We start from the raw sequence: 19,109 nt of genomic DNA, 5'->3' as shown, positions 1-19,109 counted from the left end.
ATGTGCATCGGCTCTAGTTTAGGGCCCCGCGCTTGCTTTTGGATGAGTTCAGTAGGGGAGGGATGATGCTAAGGATGGGGATGCTCCAGGTCTGACAAGTCTGGTTCTGGTGCTCCCCGCTCACATGTAGTCATGAAATCAATGAGCAAATTAGCTAGGAACTGATTATTCCAAAAATAAATTATAGATTCAGCTTCTTTCTTTTGGCTTCAAGCCTTTGAATTGCCTGCCGCAACTCTTCCTGATGAAATGAAAAGAGACATTTGCAATGTTAATTTTTGTGTCACTTTTATATAAAACTACAAAGGAAAGAATAAGAAATATCAACAAGATCAAAGGAAATAGGAAAATTACAAAGAGGGGGAACAGCACTCTTATTACTTTGTTTATAGACTATTTGGAAAGACATGAATAATACATAAGAAATTGTACTGAGTAGTTTAGGAAAAGAGAGTTGGTACTTCATTATTGCAAATGCAGAATGTAAGTGGGATGGGAGTCCAGAGGGATACGTACTTAATCAGTGCAAGGAAGAACACAAGGGGAAGCTGTTAATCTGCTGTGAATGTGGGAACCATGAAACTGAGCTTGTCGGAATGATATAGAAAGTAAGAATTAATTGTGAGGGTCTCTCCTCTGGGCATTATGATATTCTAGTTCTCCAACACCTTCTTTGCTTATTTTTGGCTTTGTGATGGTATTCCTGAAAGTCGAGATCGCTGGAATCTTTTAGGTTCTGAGGACCCCAGGATTTTGGCACCTCTCTGAGATATTATATGTCCTTCATAGATCTCCCCTTCCTCTTCCTTTCTCCGTAGGGAAAGCAATGACCCCCTCACTAAAAATGAAATAGAGAAGTCCAGGATTAATATAAAGAGAAGTGTGGCACACCACAGAATGCATGCAAGAGAAGGGAGATCCTTGTGGTTGGAGGACCAGCTGGACCTTGAGGTTGCCTCCAGAGAGGGTCTCTAAGTTCCAGGTCATGTGCACAGGCTCACGGCAGTGGTTTCTGAGAAGGATGGTGGGTCTCCATCTTCTGGGAAAGCACATAAGATCTTATAGGACATTTCGAGAAATAATGGTAGATCAAGACCTCAGCAGGGGAGAGGATTCTCCCTCCCACTCGCCCTCTATTCATTCACCTCCCACCCATTCACCCTTCCACCCATCCATCCATTCATCACCCATCTATCCATCTACCCATTCCACCTCCCTCCCTCCCTCCTTCTATCCATCCATCTATCCATCATCTACCTCTTTCCAGAAAAGAGAAATCTTGCAAATATACAAATAATTCTTCAAGGTAGATATGTAAAATTAATAAGAAGATACAGGAAAGGTAAAATAAGTATGGGAAAGTAAGATGAAGCCAGGAGTGAGATTGTCACACAAAATACATGCTTCTACATCCTAAGCACCTGCTGGGGATAAGCCACATTCTGGCTCTGAGTTTTCTAGCAGCCAGTGGGAATAGGAAACATGATAGCATGATTGTTCCCTTGACTCTCAGTGTCTGTAAGGTAAAAATAAACCCGTTGCCAAGGAAAAGCATGGCTCTGACTGATGCAGAGACCAGTGAGAATTTTCCTGGGGCTTTGTAGAAGAGGAGGGTTGAGGTTTGCCCAGAAACAGACTCCTAGTCTAGTGACTGATGCCAAACCCCTGTTAATGGGAGATTGTGGTGTTAAGTTAATTAAACAAGGAGGCCATTAGACTGAGGCCAGTAGGGAAGGGCTGATGCTGAGGATGGGGACAACTCTGATTTGATGAGTCATCAGGACTGGCTGTGGGTGGGGCTCTGGAAGATGAGGTGGAGCTGTGGGCAGTGACGAAGCTGTCCAGCACCCCGGGGCCACCCTGTCAGCGTGCCCTCTTTGTCTCTTCACCAGCAGGATCTCACCTCGCATGCCTTCATGGCCTAGGAAGCAAACTAAAACCTAAGCGTGGATTGCCTCAAGGTTAAGAAATGGGAACTTCAGGACGACCAATCACAAACAGCCAACGAGGCTTTCCAAATAAGACAACCACTTAGGCTCCAGCCAATCAAATGATTTCTTTGCTTTGCTTACCCCTCTTCTTTCCCACCCTCTTTCTGCCAGTTCCTTTTGCTGGAGCACACTCTTTGACACTGTCAAGTTGAAGTTGATTTTTACTGAAATAAACACTGATAGTTTTTAATATGCCTTGGTTTACCTTTAAAAAATGGTTTACTGGAAATTGTTTTACTCCTAAGGGGGTGCTTTACATGGCTGGGGGCAAAGGTAACCACTAAGATGACACATCCCCCAGGAGGTTGGGCCCCCGTGTCCGGGTTGGGGGGAGCAAGGGTAGAAAACAGGGTCATTGTGGAATAGAATAGAATAGAATAGAATAGAATAGAATAGAATAGAATAGAATGGAATGGAATATGAAATGTTCAAAGAACACATCAAAGTATAAGAAAGAAAATGCAAGTCTAACATCCCACCACCAAGAGTAATTTCAACTTTACTGGATTTAGGGGTGCCGGTTGACTTGAGAGCCTCAACCCCACACAGGACCCACTGTGCTGGGCAGAATGTCCCCTGTGTGAATTCCCTGGAGGGCAAGTTCACCGGGGCTTGGCTTGAGACCTTGACGTGTCACTGCAGAGGCTTTTCCTCTGAAACTCTCTCTCACACACCTTGCTCTTCCTCAACAGACACTTGTTCATGGTTCATGGACATTTGAAGTGTAACAATATGCGCTCTACCGAAGTTTATAATTAAAGTTCAGACTCCAATATTGTAATGTAGGGACTTTTTTTAAAAAAGCAAATTATAATACGTAAAAAGTAGGGCATCCGGGGCTGTCCAGGCCAATGATTCTTGTTAATGACACTGATCTTTGAAGTGAAAAATTTTGGGCTGTAGATCAAATTAATGGTGAGAAACAAACCTTTCTCCAAAATTCTGACCATAAAAATAACAAGTGAGGTCTGGTTTAAAACCCCGGACATGAGATACAAAACAAACACAAGAAGGATCTGAAAAGTGGAGAGAAGGCAGACCCATTAGGGGTCGAGACTCGAGGAGCACAGCAAGGAGTTTCTGGGTTTTCTTACTGTGCCCAGACGTGGGGCAGAAGCGACCAGAAACCCCAGAGGGAACAGACGATGAAAGTCCCAACAAAAGTCTGCTCTCTGGAGCCGAAGGACAAGGAAAGGGGAAGCCTAGCAGGACAGAAAATGTTAGACAAGAGTCATTCCCCTGTAGCCAGACACCACAGAAAACACCGTGGCCCCAATCCTGCCCATGCAGCAAGGGCCAACTGAGGCACCAGACTCCCCCCCACCCTTGATGTTGTCACGGGGCACCTTCCCTTCTGTTTGGGGGAGGACACAGTGGCCGTGGTGGGATGGGAGTGAGTGACAGCAGGGTTGGAAGGGGAGGTGAATGGGGAGCAGAGGACAGCCACCACCTGAGGCAGGGAAGGAGGGAGGAGGAGCCCACCTGGATGGCTGGGGGCTGGCTCCCCTCCAGCTGGTCCTGACACCGGGGGTGAGGCAGGAGGAGTGGGTCAGGATGTGTTCCCGTCCACGCAGCCTGGGACAGTCAGTTGCTGGGATTCACCCACCCGCCCCCCACAGGACCCTCACCGTGTTAACACCGGAGCTTACCCACAGGGCTGACGGCACTCTCAGTAGCGGTCACTGGTCAACGGGTGGGATGTGGCTGCAGTCTGGGGAGATAATCATGCTTTTGGGAACTCAGATGTCCTGAAGGCCTCCATCCTCCAGGGTTTCCCTCTATTTAACATTCAAATAAAACTGCCTGAGCCCTCAACCAAGCTCAGCACTCTCTCCTGATGTCCATTCTTGGGGTCACTGCTCATGTCATTCCCGTCCCCACTAAATTCCAGTCTTCACTTGCCCTCTTGTCTTCCGGGGCCTCTGGCCTCTCTCTGCCCTTCGCCACTTCACCACTCGGGAGAGGGAAGTCACCCTTTCCCCTTCCCTCCCTCGGATCCCTGCAGCCACAGGAACCACTCAGGAGTCGGGGGAAGAGAGGTGTATGGAGCTTCAAATGGAATGTCAGCTATCTCACTTTCTACAGACTGATGAGTCCTCACCTCGAGAGGGGATCTTCTCACTGGCTTGGGTCCCCCATTAGACCTTGACTTCCTCCACGTTTCTAGGTCTTTCTTTCCCCCAAATTTCTCATTCAGATCCCTAGTCTCTTCTCTGGTCACTACAAGGCTGACAGTGAACAATCCCCAAATTCCTCTTACTCTGTTATATGGAACAGTTTAGCACGCTCTTTGCCTCACTCCCCACCCACCCGGTCTGGTCTCACAATCCAAATGCCCTTCAACGTTTTCTCCAACAGAACCTGGTCCGCCTCTGAGGGGGAATGGTGCCTCTCCCCTGGAGCACGGAAGTGTGGCAGTCCCCACTTGCTTTTTCTTATTATTTGCATTATTTATTTATTTTTATATTTATTTATTTTAAGTAGGCTCCATGCCCAAGTGGGGCTTGAACTCACAACCCTGAGACCAAGAGTCACATACTCCACCGACTGAGCCAGCCAGGCACCCCTATTACTCACCGTTTTATCTTTCTGTTATGGTCATAAAATAGAGTGTGCTGCCAAGTTGACCGGTAAAGTAGAGCAAGAAGAGCCTTCTAGGACTTTCTGGAAAAAAGAAAAAAGTTTGACTCAATGGATCTTGGGAACCAGAAGAGAAAGAAGGAACCCAGGCATTGTGCAGTAGAGAGACGGTGAGAGAGGTCGAACTGGACAACAGGGGACCTGATCTTTAAGGGGCAGAGGGAGGGAGTGAGAAGCCTAAATCAGCTGCCACTCCCCGGGGCTGGACTTTCAGCGGGAAAGCTATGGGGACAGAGCAAGCTCTGGGGAGTATAAGGGAGGGTAAGAGCTGAGCTGGAAAAAGCTCTACTTTCCCTCTGGGCAAGATGTTCTGGAAAGGACCCCTGGGATGGAGCTCTTAGTCTGGGCCAGTTGTGTCCCTCTTACTGCAGCCCAGAGCGATCCCGTGCCCTGACTGAGCCACGCTGCCACCACAACGTCCGCTGTGCCCTAGGGGACCAGTCTGAGAATGTGAAAGTGCCGGGTGAGATCTGGTGAGGGGACATGGGTTCCAGAAGGAGGAAGCTGGGGAGCTGGGCCCACTCGGTTCTCCAATTTTGTTATAATCAACCCCTCCTTCAACAGGGCAGCGGGAGAGAGGCAGGCGTGTATGGATACAACATGGGAGCTTGGAGACAGTTCTGAAGGATGCCCATCAACAAGAAGGCTTTCTGGGTTTTGTTTTCTTTTTGTTTGCTTTCAAATAACAGAATAAATCAACAGATGCATCGGGCAGATGACGCCTTCCCAGCAATTAGCAAAATACCGAGCAGCTGTGGATGCACAGCAGCTTCCTTGTTTTTGCAGGCGTTCTGGAAGGATGCAGCTCCCTGAGCCAGGGGAGGGATCATAATTGATCTTTCTCTTTACCAAGGGCTGCCCAGGAACATCTGGTTCACCCCCCTGCTCCAGACAACCGGTCTCATCCTAAAGCCACCTGAGTTTCTTCATGTGGACAATTGTGACAGGGACAAATGGTCTGCAAATGTCAGGGAAAATCTTTTGAGTATGCCCCGCCAATATATGCATAGTTATATATTAAAATACGCATATATATAGTAGTAGTATGTTAGTAATATATTATATATAAAAATATAAAGTAAAAATGAATGAGATAAAAATAAAGTATAAATGTACTAGGTTGAAAAATACTCCCCCCAGATTTATGTCCTTCCTGGAACCTCAGAATACAAACTTACTTGGAAACAGAGTGTTTGTAGATGTAATGAGTTAAGGTAAGAAATCATACTGGAGGAGAATAGGACTTAATCCAATATGATTGGTGCCCTCATAAGAAGAGGAAAAGCAACACACACACACACACACACACACACACACACACACACACACACAAAGAGGGCCAGGCTGGGACCAATACTGGAGAGCCTCACATAGGCCTCGAAGATTCCAGCGTCATGCTTTTGCCAAAGGGAACCATGGAGGGCTTGGGGGCCAGTGACAGGAACTGTAAGTCTTTGACTAAACTTGGGCAGACAGGGAGGTCATCATCCCATGGCTGGATAATGCGGAAATCCCTCCTTACAGGGAGCCCTGGGAGCCATCCTGCGTCTTGGGAACCTTGTGACAAATACCACGATAGGACAATCAAATGAGAACGAGTCCCCGTCTGGCCTTTGAGGGTTTCCAGGGTTCCCCAGCAGTGGTGCCTAGACGCGAGCACCCCCACCAGCAGCTTTCTTTCCAGGGTTGGCCTGCCAAAATGAGCAGAGTCTGCAAATGCCCAACCCTCTGGAAGCAGTCCCTGGATGCCTGGTGGCCTGCCCTTTCTTGGTAACTGTGAGGTTGCAGTTTCTGTCCCTGGTCAGCCGTCCAAACAGCAGGGCCTTGGGGATGTGGATTCATGTCAACAGGTGGGGCAGACAACCGCACCTGGGCCTGGCTCACTCTGCCTTTCAAAGTGGACTTCTGTGTTTCAGGGACTAACAGCGCACCACGTTTTGGCCCGAGAGCCCAGCTCAGAAAGGCGGCTGAGGGGAAAGGCCCCCAGCCTGAGCACCATGTCCTCCGCAGGAGACCCTGGGGTGGGACGCATGGCTCCACCTGGAGTCCCCTCTGGGGAGGAGGGAGGGTGCTCGTGTTCCTCCGAGTCCTGGACTCCCAGCGCTCGGAGGGTCCTCCGGAGAACCTGCAGTCTGGCTCCTTGTCTCGAAAGAGAAAACATCTAAGCCACCAGCTGGTGTCGAGCATCAGCCAAGTGGGAAGCCGGATGGAGGAGCCCGGGGAGGTGAGAACACAGCGCTTGGGCTCAGTGGCAGGAAGGAAGGGGAGCCGGCATTCAGCACACTTGGCCATGGCTGAGCCCCCAGTGGGAAAGTGCAGAGAGCGGGAGCCCCAGCCCAGCGCCGCTTACACTGCTCTATTTTTAAGAAGAATCTTGTGTGAGAAGCCACACTGGAGAAAGATCATGGGATTTGAGGTCAGGCCGAATCTCTGAGATATGTGGACCCTAAGCCCTACATTCCTTTAAGTGGAGCTTATTGAGAGCCCTGGTGTTGTTTGGGGTTCTTCTTTCAATCAGGAGGCGCTACACTACAAAGATAAGAGCAATGTTCTGGAATTCTGCCCTTTGTTGATAAAAGGATTATTTGGCTGAAACATCTCATCAGGCCAATAATTATTGTGAAATCACTTATAAGTTTTGCTGCTGAGCTGTCCCCTTACTCAGCAGCTACTGAGAAACGACAATAAGACTCCACATTCATTTTTCAGATTATTTTATCTGCAAGTGGGTCCTGGCTTAGGAAACTCATCATTCCAATGACAAAGCAGCAAGGTCTTCATCAGGTGGAAAAAGCGGATGAGAGAAAATAAACCTCCAACGTGGAAACCGAGGCCTCCTGATCCAAGAGGCCAGGAGGGAGGCTCGCCTGAGGTTCCTGCCAGAAAGATCCTGTGCCCTGTGGATACCAAACTGCCTGCCGGAACACAGTCTCCCAAGGGCGCGGGGCCCACGTGCAGGCCACCAGGCCCATATGTCCAGACTCACAGGAGGCTGGGTGGAAAACCCAAACCTCCGGGTACTTTCAGATTGAATGCTGTCAGAACCCCAGCACCCAGATGCCCTGGTGCTGTTGTCTGTGTGGAAACCCACCCCTTCCTCCCAGCTGGGACCTGGCTGGGGCGCCTGGCCGGAGCCGGGCACCCGGGAGGTGCTCGAGGCCTGTTGGAATGGTGACATGTGGGGACGGACCTCTGCCTTGAGGACCACGTCCTTCTTCTTGAGCTGCCATGATAACTGTCAGCTTCAACTAGACACCATGGAAAGAACTCAGATCTTGGTGTCTCCATTTGCCGGCTGGATGAACTTCAGCATCCGGTTGTTCTCTTTGGGCCTCAGTTAATATGAGTGAGAACTGGAATATGCATGAAAAATCCTAGAGCAGGGGCACCTTGTGGGCACTCACTTAGGAAATGTCCCTCATGCTCTAAGGTCCTGCAGGTGGCTTCCTCATCACCGAGAGAAGGATGCTGGAACTTTCTTTTGCGCCTACTTAGGAATGCATGGGGGGTGCTGTCATCCTCTGGGTTTCTTCTCTGTGTCTAGTCTGTGCAGAAATCCCAAGCAAATAGACTTGAGAGACTCCCCAAACCCCTGTCATGCACCAGTAATAGAAGTAATAGAAGCCTCTGTCCACCACCCTTGACAAGCGCGATTGTTTTCCGAATGCCTCCAGCTGTCAGCGAGGATGCCGGGAGCCACGGCCTGGGATGGGCGCCAAAGGGAAGCCCTGGGACCCCGTGAGGGATGTGACCTCCCAGGTGGGGCGGAAGCCAGCAGGTGGACTCCAGGCCAGAAGCTGGGGGGTAGATCAGTGGGTTGGTTGGGGGATGAAGCAGAAGCAGGGGTTCTCAATCTTGGCCGCACACCGGAATCACCTGGAAGACTTTGCAAACTCTTACTGCCTGGGTCCCGCCCCAGGGCGTATGATTTAATTGGTTTCAGGTGTGCTCTCTGTAGCAGCGTTTCTAAAGGTTCCCCAAGTGACCCTAACACGTCGCCAAGGTGAGACCAGAGATGCAGAGAGCAGGGCACCTGGAGATAAGAAGGTGGGTAGGTCCTGTCAGCACCTCCCTTTGAGAGGACTCAGATGTGCTAAGGATAAAACAGGAGCAGCCTCTGGGCTGGAATACAAAACCCCAGTCGAAGAAGACCGGCAGGAGCCCCATTTCCTGGGATTTGGTCCAAAGTCAAAGGGAGACTTGCCCTTCATCCTCTGGGCTCCCCAAGCCCCCTTGTGTCGCCTGCTTAGAGCCCCACCTCCCTGCGTTGCAGCCATCTGATTCCCTGCCCCTCACCCAGGCTGCGGGGGATTCTGGAAGGCAGAGGCTCTGCCATTTATTTATTATTGACCCTAGGCGTCCCTAGGAACAAGCATCATGCCTGGCCCCGGATGGGTGTGTAGTGGACGGGGCAGACGCCATCATGGATGACTTGTCTGATGCTGATCTGATGCTTCTAGATTCCCCCCAGCCAGAGGCTGAGTTGCTCCTAGCGCCTGGGCTGAAACTGAGCCCGAACCAGGAATCACGTGATTTCATTGTGTGACGAGAAGGAGCCTGGGGCCTCATAGGACCTGATACTCTCTCTGATTATTTGCCTAATGAAGACTTCCTTTAAAAAAAAAAAAAAAAAAAAAGATTTCTGGTTGTCATGAATCGTTTGAGGCTTAAGGAGGACCTTAAGCTGCTATTTTACATTTTACCGAGAAACTCCTTAATCTGGTTTGTTTTTTATTTTTTGGCTTGGGCTCATGAGCCATTAATTGCTGTGCTGGGGCTAGGGTGACGTTAACAACCTTCCATCTGGGAGGGAAGGTGGTGGGAGAAAAAGGAACTTCGAGCAGCTTTTCTGAGTATGAGTTTAGTCTGTCAGCTTTGACCTTTCTGTTCCAACTCAATGCCCAATCAACAAAAACCTTGCCATTTAAACAGGCAGCACATCCAGCCCACATCTTTATCTTACAGGCCGACCACTTTTCAGATCCTTCTTCCTTCAGAGCTACAGCCAAAAAAGGAGTTTGGCATTTCTGCTATTCTGTTCCCTAGCTTTTTGAAAAATACAGGGAGACAGGAGGCTGAGAGATCAAACTGTTATCTGCTGTCCGTTCCCTAAATGAGCTTGCATTTGCTGGTGCGTGTCTGTGTGTCCGCACACAGCTTTATTTTGCTTTGAAAAGGATGGGACCACAGGTTTCAGGAAGCAAGATGAGACAGGTGAAAACCCACTTGGGTACACCTATTTTTAGTTCAGATTCTATTTAAGTGGATGTGATAACTTTAAGGTAACTGGCAAGAGAAAATGAGTCTGTTTGCACAGTAATTGTTTTGCCCAAAAAAGGAATGAACATCCTTAAGGTGTTTCAAAGGCTGAGCGAAGGGGAAAATCAAAACAGGTTACTTAAAGAACCTTTGTAGGAGGCCCTTGAAAGAAATCAGTGGAGTCAGAAAAAAGAAATGCAGTGATGAATAATGAAATCTCAGACTGACTCACAACCAGGTACAGCCCTGCCACATAATCCTCCTCTCTCGTATGGTGGCTCCTGGGACTCTAAGCGCCCCTGCAGGGACTGGTCACTAGTTACAGAGTCTGGTCACTGCTGGAACTTACCACCACCCAGACACATGCCACCTCGAAAATCCTGAAACCCAGTGTCCACTCCGACCACAGTCTCCAACCTTCTAGATCCCTCTCTCGCTCACTGCGCCTGCACTCTGACCTCTCAGAGGCCCCTAAATGAGGCAGTATGTGGAAAATGTTTGGAGCATGCCGGCTGGACGGTGGGTGCTCAGCGCAGGTGATGATTATCCTCACTATCCTTCCTGCCCTGGAACTTTGTTTCCCGTCTCCCTGAGTTCCGAGAAAGTCTCCCAGGGCCTTTCGAGCTCCTGGCTTTTCTCCTGGGAAAGCCACTTCCATTTTGCTTTCAATTCAGTTTAATTAAAACACACACACACACGTTTATTTCCTGTTCTTTTGACTGTATCTCTTCTTCGAAAGAATTTCACACAAGTCAATGTAGCCTTGGCAGCCATGTTATATCTCAAGAAAACTTTTTAAAGAAGAAATATTACTTGAAAATTATGGAAAATTGGCAAGTAATGGAGCTCAGCTCTGATTCACATTCAAAATAGATTTCCTATCTGGCTGGAACAGGTGTGGGGAGAGGGCAGGCAGAAGGATCTGAAGGGCAGAGAAAGCCCTAGAAGCACGTCTGTTTCTCCTCTTCTTTCTTATCTCCCTATGGAGACAATGGATAACCCCCTTTCTTTTTAGGAAAAAAATAATTTTCAAATAGTGATCTTCCTTTGCAGAAGAGTTCTAAAGCCTTTGGAATGGCAGATTCTGCCCCAAAATGACCAACATTTTAATGCCATGGGAAGGACAAAAACTGAACCCCCAAATTTTCAAAAGATAAATGTTAATAGTTCATTACAAAACGGTTGACTGTCTTCAGCAAACAAACAGTTTGGGAACAGTGTCATTTGGGAACATGATCACAAAGCAACTTGAAGCTTTTCAGCGAATCACAGGAAGGAAAACTTGAGCCCACATTTAATATTTTAAAGAATTTCCTTCACCCCTGAGTGGTGATCGAACTTGCATAAATGGAGACATTAGGTCCAGAAAAGATAAGGCCCACCAGAAAGCAGGGTGTATTTGTGTTTCCTGTCCTATGATACTGGACGGCAGGCTCTGGGGGCCTTCCTGGGTGGACAGGGAAGGCGGCACCGAGCACCCTCCCCATGCCCAGTGCGGGGGCTTCGCCATCGATTTTAAGTTGTGAGGCTAACCCTTCAGAGTTTATTTCCTTCAGACACTGAGCCAACAAGTCTCATGCTTGTCACTTGGGAATGACGGAGAGAAGATGGGTCATGAAGCACAGAGCTACCTTCCTCTGACAATTATGCATCTTCTGCCAAAATGCTCTTTGTAATAAAAAGAAAAGTCATAATGTGAACAGTTTTTCCGAGTTTCTGATACATCTTTAAACAACTTCCTATGGTTCCTTTCTCTATTTTCGTTTGTTTGCTTCGTTCTGCAAAGGTAATTCAACATTTTTAAGGATTATTGAGAGGTTGCAAATTTAAAAAGGAAGAAAGTAGAAACCGCCCCAAATTTTTCTACTTAGTGATAAGCAGTATTAATATTTTGGTGGATGGTGTGTGCATGCGCATGCATACACACGTGTGTGTGCATACATGTGAGTGTAGGTGTGCGTGTGTGTGTGTGTGTGTGTGTGGAAGTATATGTAGAACCATTAGGGTCATCTACGCATTCAGTAAGTATTTATTAGCACTCATTTATCAGATGCTTACCCTGTGAAAACTAGCATCATATGGAATATACTGTTTTGAAACATAGTGTTTTCACTTAATATCCTTCCATAAGGGTAAAATGGTCTCTTTCAAAATCATTTGTAATGGATCATAGCCTTTCACTGGTGTGGGCATGCCCATTGTCCTTGTCTTTCTTGAACTAATCAATGAATATATCTGAATTTATTACTTTATTATGACTTAACATCAAAAGACCCTTTCCCTTTTTAATCAACACATTATATTCTTTGGATCAATAGCATATTTATAACAACACTCAGGCCTACAATGAACATCTGCTTGGTGCTCACTATGTGTCAGATACTGAGTTTAATGCTTTACATGAACTGTTTTATTTAATCCACATAACAGTTCTCTCGTTCATATTACCCATCAGTTTATAACATCTTTTGTTCTCTAAATTCTCAGTCCCTCTGTGCACTGGGAAAACTGGACTTTTTTTCCTCTTTGTGTCTTTTAACTCCACCTCAGATTCTTCAAATATTGGCTGTCTAAAGCCAGAGTGAGATTATAAAATGCTTATTATTTTACAAAACAATAAATGTACATGGAAATATAATTTCAAGCAGTATACGTATAGTATATAGTATGCGTTTTGAAGGTGAAAAAACCTATTTATTCCTTTCCTTCTGCTTTATTAATTTGAAGCAATAGATATTGACTCCCATCCACAAAGACTAAAACCTTGAGATCACTTTCGTTAACCTTCACTTCTTTCCCCCAACTTCTCCTTGCAATTTTATTTTTATTTTATTATTATTATTTTTAAAGATTTTAAGTAATCTCTACACCCAGTGTGGGGTTCAAACTCACAACCCTGAGATCAAGAGTCACACATTCTACTGACTGAACCAGACAGGTGCCTCATCTCCTTGCAATTTTAAAAGTAATATCTATAGGGGCACCTGGATGGCTCAGGCTGTTGAACATCTGCCTTTGGCTCAGGTGATGATCCCAGGGTCCTGGGATCGAGCCCCACGTCAGGCTCCCTGCTCAGTGGAGAGCCTGCTTCTCCCTCTCCCATTCCCCCTGCTTGTGCTTTCCCTCTTTCTCTCAAATAAGTAAATAAAATCTTAAAAAAAAAAAAGTAGTATCTATAGTTTTTCTGAGGTTACCTAAGAACCTAATGGCTATATAAACCTTTATTCGTGGATCCGTCAATGGTAGGAAGTATCTGCTCCGCCCCCCCAACCCTCGCCGTGTGTGATGGAGAATTCATGTCCCTGCATTGCTTTCCACCTCTGCTCACTGCACACATACCCCTGCTTTCTGTTCGACCATTGCTTTCACATCATTTTTGTTCAAACACTGATAGTCTGTCTTGTATTTCTAATTTTCCAAGTCTTCCATGATTTTCCTACATATTGAACATTGAAGTCAAACAGACAATATGTGTAATATAATGACTATGTTAATGATATTCAGTGTACCACCAGTTAATAGAGAAGGAAATAAAATCTCTGTCACTAGTTCTGTGATGTTGGAAAGGAAATATTCTAAATGAATTCCCTCTTCTTACATTCTCTCAGTTGTTCAAAATTGTGTCTTGTTTAATTATTGCTTTGGCATTGCAAGATGGCTTGCAATGATCCTCCATCCCTGGTATTCATGCCCTTGTGTAGTCCCCTCTCTCACTGAACTATGGTGGACCCATGGGACCAAGGAAATACTATGAAGGTGACAGCGGGTTATTTCCGAGACTAACTTATAGAAGACATTGCCATTTCCTCCTTGACTTCTCTTGAATCACTTGTTCTGGGGGGAGGGGGGGCTGCCATGTTTTGAGGACATTCAAGCAGCCCTGTGGAGAAGCCCATATGGAAGAGAACTGAAGCCTTCCGCTGGCAACCAGCATCAACTTGCCGGTCATATGAGAGAGCCACTCAGAAGCAGTTCCTCCAGCCCAGACGAGCCTTCAGATGACGGCATCCCAGGCTGATGCTGAAATGCATCTCCTGAGAGACCCGAAGCAGAACCACCTAGCCAAGCTACTTCTGATCTCCAGACACACAGAAACCATGAGAGAAAAGAAATGTTTATGGTTGTTTTAAGCTTCTAAGTTTTGTGGTAATTTATTGTTACTATAGACTTTAACTAATGTAGACTTTAATACTTGGAAAAAGAGTATTGACATCACAAAGAAACGAAACATGTAATGAGATGAGACCTTGAGGGTCTTTGAGAGGGATGAGTATATTTTGTATGTGGGAGGAACCTGAATCACCAGGGGCCAGAGGGCAGAGTGTGGTAGCCCGCCTACAAGATGGCCACCAACAATCTCTACTTCCTGATGCCATGCCCTTGTGTTGTCTTCTCCCACGGTGAATCAGGCCGGCCTGGGTGACTGGTAGAATACTGCAGGAGTGACAGTATGTGACTTCCCAGGCTTCTCTTGGATCACTTGCTCTGGGATGTCATGAAGGCACTCAAGCAGCCCTGTGGAGAGACCCAGGTGAAGAGGAACTGATGCCTTCCACCAATAGCCACCATCAGTTTTCCAGCCACGTGAGTGAGCCACCTTGGAGGAGGATCCCCCAGCCTGAGGCAAACCTTCAGTTGACTGCACATGGGCCAACATCTTGCCTGCAACCGCATGAGAGACTGCCAACCAAAGTGCAGGGTTCCCAGGCTATGTTGAGGTGGGCAGTCAGGAATTATAATAATTTCTCTCAAATATCAGTGCCAGATTTGAACATTGTGACTTCTGGGCAAACAACCTGTTTGCATCCCAGCTCCTACTGACGCACTTTATCCCAGAATCTTTGTACAGACATCGCATGCCTGGTCCTAATTACGTATGAATAGAACCCAAGGCAGCTGGATGCCTTTTTCATCTTTTTATGGTGCATACTTGGGTAATTTTTTCAGAAAGGTGAACAGTAGGTAAATTGTCTAAGCCCTTGTATGTCTAAAAAAGCTTCTACTCTTCTCTTCCACCTGATTGTCTGACTGGCTGTGTATGGAATTCCAGCATTGAAATAATTTTCTGCCTGAACTTTGAAGGCTCCATTCCGTTGTCTTCTCATGTTTAGTGTTGCTGATGAGCTGCCTTACTCCAAACAAGTAATTATCAAAATAATGATAATACCAATGACAATAAGTCGATCAAAAAATAATAATTTTTCTCTCCGTCAGCTTTTACGATCCTCTCTTTACATTTGGTGCTCTCAATTTTCATAAGGGTAGATCCAGGTTTGAGTCTTATATTCATCTGTATTCATCATGCCCTCCGAGTTCGGGGGTCCTCCTGCCCTTCCTTCATGCCATCTGAGACTCTTGTGTGTCTCTTAGTTCTTATACTTTGCTCATCTCCTTCTTTGCTTTCTGTTCGGGGAGATGTTTCTTGACACTCTCTTACTGCCTTTCCTTTGTTGTTTTATAACTTTGGCAAAAACATCTTTTTTATTTCAACAAACTCCTTCTGCTCTCTGAGCTCTATCTTTGTAGCAGAGTGTTTTATTAAGGCAATACTTTCTCTTTTTTCTGAGGATACTAATTATAATTATTTCAAAAGTTTTTTTTTCATTCCCTAAATTATTTTCTCAGGGGTCTTTTGCTCATCTTGGTCCCTTCTCCTCCGTACTATTCCCGCAGGTGTCTGGCCAGTGTTGGCTTAATTCATATTTTCAACGAAGGTCCAAGGAGCTTCGTAACAGGGAGCAGCTGTGGTACATCCCTCTGCCCCTCAGCTTCTCCCTGAACAAGAATGCTCATCTGTTGTCCATGGGAGGGTGGTTCCGACTGGCAGGCTTTACTCATCCCCAGGAGATACCATGTCAAGGAAGCCACGGCTTTTATGGAGCATTTACCTGGCGTCAGCCTTGGAGGAAGTGTGCCCGTGCTCATACTGTGGGGGTGGGGGCACTGAATCTTCTTATTTTCCATCATTTCTCCCATCCTGTTCCTTTCCTTCTCAGACCCTTGGTGTTTCTGCTGTGGAACTAGCTCCCGCCCCTAATCTCTCTTTCTCTCTCACCAGCTCTGAGCTGGGCTCTCTTCACTGACCTGCCCATCAGTTTGAGCACATGCCCTTCTAACTTTCAGAGATGCACCATGGTTTGGGGGGTGCCGCTGTGCCCCTGTCGTTTCTCAACAGTGTACTAGCTTACTCCCTTGTAAAGCTCCTTGCTGCCACTTCAAAGGGTTTCTGGCAGGCAAAGCTTTTTGACTTTGCGAGGCTGTTTGCCAATGCGCCATCGGCCATCTTAAACTGGAGCCCCAGGAGCTGCGTGTACCCGTGCACCCCGACATGATCATCTTTTTCCAGATGGGAGGAGAATGTTCTTCTCCCCAGTACCTTCTCTTCCAATCCCTGAAGCTGTGTGTGGTTACATCATTACTTAGGGTTCCAGTCGCTCTGTATCTCTTTGTTTCCCCAGAGCCCACACCCAGCCTGTGAACAAATCTGGCCAGATGCACCTTCAGATGTCCATCCAGACTCGGGCCACCCTGGGCACAGCCACCCTCCTCCCTCCTGCTTCCCCCTTTGTCACCTGAAGTAGGTTCTCAACCCTGCAGCTGGGGAGAACTTTTTAAAATGTGTTAGAGCGTGTCTCCCCCTGCTCAAAACCAACACTGGCTTCCATTTACCTCACTCAGAGTGACAGCCCATGACCTCACTGTGGCCACCAGGGACAACGTGATCTGCAAGCCACCCAACCCTCTGCCCTCGCCACCTACTCTTCTCCCCTCCCCCATCTCCTCGCTGCCCCTCCAAAACACCGGGCAGCCCCCTGCTCAGGGCCTTTATTTGTAGTTCCCTCTGCCCGGAATGCTGTCCCTGACCACAGCCACAGCCCCCAAGCTCCTGCAGCAGCTTCCTCACCCTCAGACCTTTACCCCAGGCTTACCTGTGCGGTGAGACCTTGCCTGACTTCCTTGTTCTAAACTGCACCCGCCAACCCACATGCTTTCCTTCTTGCTTTGCTTTTCCCCAGAATGCTTCTCAGCACAGAACTCCTTGCATGCCAGCTTACTGTTTCTTGTCTGGTGCCTCCCGCTGGAAGGACACCCCCTGAGCACAGGCACCTTGGTTGCGTTTTATTCCCAGCACTTAGAACAGCGCCTGACAGGTCGGAGGTGCTCATTACTATTTGTTAACAATTGAATACATGCATAAATTATGTGTCCTTACTAATCTGCACAGCACCCAAACTCACTTCCAAACCTACTTCTTAAAAAAGAGGGTGATGGGGTCATCAGGTACCTTTCTATCGAGCCTGGCATCTCTCAGAATCATCTTCATTATTGTCCCTAACAGCCTTTCGAGACTTTGATTTCCTGTTCACTCCTCCCCCCCGAATCTTTAATAGCACAGACATACGGCATATCGGTTCACACTCTGTGTGGCTCTCTGTGTTTTACACACATAAAAAGAGTACCAATTTTTCATCCTGAGAACCAATTTTTGCCCTCTTGGGGGTAATATCACTTACTGTGTAGGAATGCATGGTCTGGCCAAACTGGATATTCCAAAACAATTTAAACAGAATATAACTAGGTGTTTTTTTAAAGATTTTTTTATTTATTCATTTGACAGAGAGAGAGGGAACACAAGCAGGGGGAGTGGGAGAGGGAGAAGCAGACTCCCCGCTGAGCAGGGAGCCCGATGTGGGACTCGATCCCAGGACCCTGGGATCATGACCTGAGCCTAAGGCAGATGCTTAACGACTGAGCCACCCAAGCGCCCTAGGTTTTTTTTAAAAAGAGCCGTGCCTCAGTGCTGCAGTAGAAAGGGGAACTTAGTTCTGTGTGCTCAAGTCTGAATTCTGCGCTCTTAGCCCTACGTTGCCCTTGTGCCATCGGCCCCCTCCTGACAGCTAAAGCCACCCAGAGAGCCAGCAAAGCAGCTCCTGCTGGATTTCAGGAAGCTCTGTCCTGTCTTTGCACCCTGGGAGCCTGGAGAGAGACCAGTGCCCGCATCCATTCAGCCCTGGGCTCCTGGACCATCTTGTGAGCCGGGAAGCCCGGATCTACCCCAGGCAGGAACCGGTTCTCAAAGGCTGTGTGTTGTCAGCCTCACGGAGCCCAGTGACTTTACAGGGAGAAGGGGGTGCACCAGGAGAGTGCTGCTGATCCTTCCACCTAGAACACCCCAGCCCCTCTTCCCTGAGGTCCCCTCAATGCCCCAACAGGAGGCAACCCCTCCCGTCCTGAGCTCCAGGGTTGCCAACCTGACCCCCGGGGTCTGGCAAGGTCATTGCCTTGTGGCGTATTGGGCCCCTCCGTTCCCTCTTTCTCCCCTCTAGGGGGCGTGTGGCCCTGCGCTGGGCACAGGGGGCAGTGGCTCACGTCTGACGCAGGTACTGTGGGACCCCGGCGTCAGTGACTCCTCCCAGCTGCCTCCTGCAGAAGGTGCTAGTTAGATATGCAGGATACTGGGAAAGAGCACCTGCATGAATCAGGTTAGATCATCTAAGTATTATTAAGGAACAACTGGATAGCTAATTGTCCGGGGCATAGCTGTCGTACCCAATTATGCGCTCATTTGAAGGAACCAATAGTGGCTCATTACTGAGGTCCTCCCGCAGAGGTGAGGGACTCTCGCTGTGTCCTTTAAATGCTCTCCAGAGTCCTCGTGCAGGCTGCTCTGCTCGGTCACCAAAGCTGGCCCTGCAGCCTCGGTAGCCAATCCCACCCTGCATCCTGGACACTTTCACCCTAGAGTCTGAGGCAGAGGGAGGCCAAGGGCAAGCCCCATGCTCCGGCCCATCACCAGAACTCTCTTAGTGGGGCTGAAGCCATTTACATGTTGTCTTGGCCTTTTGAACCTATTAGAGCAGAATGGGGCCTCCCCCTCTGTTCCCCATGAAGGAAAACACAGAACCCTTAACAATAGTAGGAATACATTTGGGGGAGGGGTGTCAAGGCCGGCTTTTCTGGGACTAAGGGTTAAAATAGAGGCAAAGCCACCTGTCGGCCATTGAGCTCACCTGGAGATGAGCAGAGCTCGGAGCATGAGGACTCGTGTTGCTGGTGTCAGAAATGACAGGTAGAACTGCCCTGGGTACAGGGAGCCTGACCTTCATCCTGCTGGCCCTCACTTCGGCAGCACTCACATTCTACATCCAAAGCCATGGAGGACCCGCAGGGGCCAATCGGGTGCAGGGGGGGCCCTATGCAATTCCACCATCCATGCTG

General features: G+C 47.9%; 1 long non-coding RNA gene across 1 annotated transcript in view; it reads right to left on the bottom strand.

Annotated features, from left to right (window-relative positions):
- Positions 1–459: 459 nt before the first annotated feature.
- Positions 460–19,109, bottom strand: part of LOC116648284 — a 30,746-nt gene continuing 12,096 nt past the window's right edge. The window contains exons 2-4 of the long non-coding RNA XR_004302488.1: positions 4,569–4,655; positions 3,641–3,702; positions 460–838 (exon numbers count right to left, since the gene is read on the bottom strand). This is a non-coding gene — a long non-coding RNA (uncharacterized LOC116648284). The remainder of the gene's footprint in view (positions 839–3,640; positions 3,703–4,568; positions 4,656–19,109) is intronic.

Source organism: Phoca vitulina, unplaced genomic scaffold (assembly GCF_004348235.1).
Source record: "Phoca vitulina isolate PV1807 unplaced genomic scaffold, GSC_HSeal_1.0 scaffold42, whole genome shotgun sequence".
Taxonomy (NCBI): domain Eukaryota; kingdom Metazoa; phylum Chordata; class Mammalia; order Carnivora; family Phocidae; genus Phoca; species Phoca vitulina.
Note: the sequence above shows the minus strand (reverse complement) of the source record. Positions and strands in the feature narration are given on the sequence as shown.